The sequence below is a fragment of the Mobula hypostoma genome, chromosome 10 (genome assembly GCF_963921235.1).
Source record: "Mobula hypostoma chromosome 10, sMobHyp1.1, whole genome shotgun sequence".
NCBI classification, from domain to species: domain Eukaryota; kingdom Metazoa; phylum Chordata; class Chondrichthyes; order Myliobatiformes; family Myliobatidae; genus Mobula; species Mobula hypostoma.
The window spans coordinates 79,217,415-79,220,676 of NC_086106.1; the positions used below are offsets into that span (position 1 = coordinate 79,217,415).

A 3,262-nucleotide genomic window follows, 5' to 3' on the forward strand; every position below is an offset into this window, starting at 1 on the left:
GAGATTGAGAGCAGCTTCAGGCTGGGTGGCCCCGTGTCTCGCTGCGCCTGGATTCCGGTCCTGGAGACTGGCACGACCTGGTGCTTGGATAATTTAAACGTTGGCCCAAATAGACTGGAAGCCCGCGTGCTGTGACTGGAGGTAAGGGTCGGGCTGATTTTGCTCGCTCTCCTGAGAATGTCCATTCCTTTCTCCGTGGGAAGGAGGCTGTGAACCGATCCAGCTGCTGTGCACCTCTGCCTTGTTGGTGTGATGTTCTGGGGACCCAGGCTTGGGCCTACTCCAGCTGTTCCAGGAGCAGATATAAGACTCAGTCTGGTTCGGGATGCTGTTGGCTTGCTTCTGTTGTTTGCATGACCTGTGCTTTTTTTTCTCTCTCTTTCTCTGCGCAATCGTTTTTGGTATTTTTTAAAATTGGCTTATTCAGGTTTCTTGCTTTGTGGCTGCCTGTAAACAGACAAATTTCAAAGTGTATAATTTATACATTCTTTGATAACAAATGTGCTTTGAATCTTGATAGTAAGTACGATATAAATATATGGGTATCAGGTCAGCAATGTTGTTGCTTACATAGGCACAGGCAGCAGAAAATGCTTTGTTGGGGTCACCCTCCCCTCCTGCAAAGAATAACAACAGCCTGTAAGTAAAGAATAATATTGGCCATAGAGTCATACAAGATGAAAAGAGACCACTCATCCCATCTAGACCTTGCTGACCATGATTCCTATCTAGGCTAGACACATTTGCTGTACTTAGCCCATATCCCTCTAAAACTTTCCTATCCATGTATCTGCCTGAGTGCCTTTTAAATGTTGTTGATATAGCTGCCTCAACCACTTTCTCTGCTAACTCATTGTGTATACTGCCTGTCCTTGCGGCAAAGAAGTTGCCCCTTGGGTTCCTATTAAACCTCTCTCCTCTCACCTTAAACCTATACCATCTCATTGTTGATTCCCCAACCCTGGGAAAAGGACTGTGCGCATTCACCTTATCTATCCCCTCATAATTGTATACACCTCTATTAGATCATCCCCTGTTCTCCTGTGTTTCTTTTCAGCTGAATTGCTTCTTTCCTGTAGCAGGGTAATTAAATATTTCAAAGCAATATTTCAAATGCAGCCTTAACAACATCTTGTACACCTGCAACATAAGATCCCAGCTTCTATATTCATTGCCCTGAATATTGAAACCCAGCACACCAAAAGTCTTCTTCACCACCCTGTCTCACTTACAGGGAACAAAGTACTTGTACTCCTAGATTGCTCTGTCCACAACACTCCCCAGGGCTGTATCATTTTCTGTGAAACTGCTACTCTCATTTTTCTTCCCAAAATGCAACACCTCTTAATTAACTGTCTAAAACTGCACTCGCCACTCCTTGGCCCACTTACCCAGCTGATAAAGATGCCACTGTCAATGCTGATAACCAGATTCATTGTCAATGAAACTGCCTATTTCAGTGCCATCTGCAAATTTACTAACCATGCCTTGTTATCTAAATCATTGATATAGATAATAGTTAGCAATGGGCCTGGCAGTGACCCATTGGCTTCCATTCTGTAAAACAACCATCCACCATCACCTTCTGCTTCCTACTGTTAAGATAACTGTGTATCCAATTAGCTTCCTCTCCCTAGATCCCATGAGATCTAACTTTCCATCGCAACATACCATGTAGGACCTTATCAAAGTCCATATTGATTGTATACTGCCATATAGTCATCAATCTTCTTAGCTAACTTCAAAAAACTCAAATTTGTGATACATATCTGACTAATGTAATTATACCAGTGTACTTATAACAGAGATAACAACATGAGTAAAAGTGGACACGGTGTTTTCTTAAGGTCAATGTGCAGATATTCACAATAAAAATGATATTGCTGTCTCTGTCTTTCTCAAGGCACACCACAGAATGCTTAACTCAGCCTAAAAGATGTTGGAAACAGAATAACCTCTCTCACATAATTGTACTAAACTGGGATGAACAAAATGTTATTTTTCATTAGGCTGGTGGGACAGACAGAACTCCATAGGGATTTGGTGAGTTATTCCTTACAGATCCAGCAGGAATTACTCACTGTGGTTAGACAGCCCAGTATATTCTTTTTCCACATTAATTAAAAAAGTACAAAAGAAAACATATTTGGTTATTTTGAGTTCTGCACATTGCACATAAGTACATAACATTATGCTTGTGGTATTTCAAACGATCTAGTCACTGTCACTGAGGTAAAGCAATAACTTATATTTATGCTCTGTCCTTCACATCATTATCACTCAGAAATTTGGTTCAATTCAATTCAAGTTTAATTGTCATTCAACCACATATAAATAACCATGAATACAGCCAAACTAGATGGCATTTCTCCAGGGCCAAGGTGAAAATCACAGTACCAACAGTCATACACAGCACAAAGCACACATAGCACATACAAGATATCAAACACATGTAAGGTTATCAGTAAAGTACAGCCATGCAAGAAAAAAAATCATCCAGACCATGAGTCCATGAATGCCGCAGAAATCTGCAGTTGACCACAACACAACTTGTTTTCTGGTGAGGGAATACTGGAGTTGGGGGGAGCCACACCGATTCCAGCCTGGACACCACACCACACAGCCCCTGGTGCAGCACACTGGCTTCAGTGCCTCTTTCCTGGTGGCTGTAGACAGACAACACCAGGGCTTGAAGCCCTGAGTCCATGAATGCTGCAGAAATCTGCAGTCGACCGCAATACAGCTTGTCATCTGTCGAGTGAATATTGGGAGTGCAGCACTGCCTCCAGCCTGAATGCTGTCCCACATTGCCCCCGGTGGAGAACATTGGCTTTCATGCCTCTCGTCTGGTGGCTGAAAACAAGGGGCACTGCAGCTTGAGGCCTAGTCCTCGCTACGACCAAGGCCAGGAAGTTCCGCCACCGTCCTCCCCTGCTATCCGCCAATAAACCAGTGAATCAGACTTGCAGCATTCCACATTAACAATGTCCAAAAGGGACTTGCGATCATAAGGAAAATGACTAAGATGGTCACTCACTATCAGACTGCACACCTGCTTCGTGCACTGATCCCTCCGAAGCCTCTCTGATGCAGGCAGCACCTCAGTCCAGCTCCTCTGGTTTCTCCACAAATGAGCAACTTTGCTGACGGGGCAGACCTGCAGTACTTTAAGTTCTTATGTTGGCATCCAGATGGTCACAGGTCAGGAAGTAAGATGATTTTGGACAGTAAAGCAGTCCCCAGAGAGGGGCGTTGAGATGGC

At 43.7% G+C, this 3,262-nt stretch overlaps 1 long non-coding RNA gene across 1 annotated transcript; it reads right to left on the reverse strand.

Annotated features, from left to right (window-relative positions):
* Positions 1-371: 371 nt before the first annotated feature.
* On the reverse strand, positions 372-2,626 carry LOC134353343 (uncharacterized). Its single transcript, XR_010019592.1, has 3 exons — positions 2,503-2,626; positions 571-617; positions 372-447 (listed from the first exon to the last, which is right to left on the reverse strand). It is a non-coding gene; the product is annotated as an uncharacterized LOC134353343 (long non-coding RNA).
* Between the last annotated feature and the right edge of the window lie 636 nt (positions 2,627-3,262).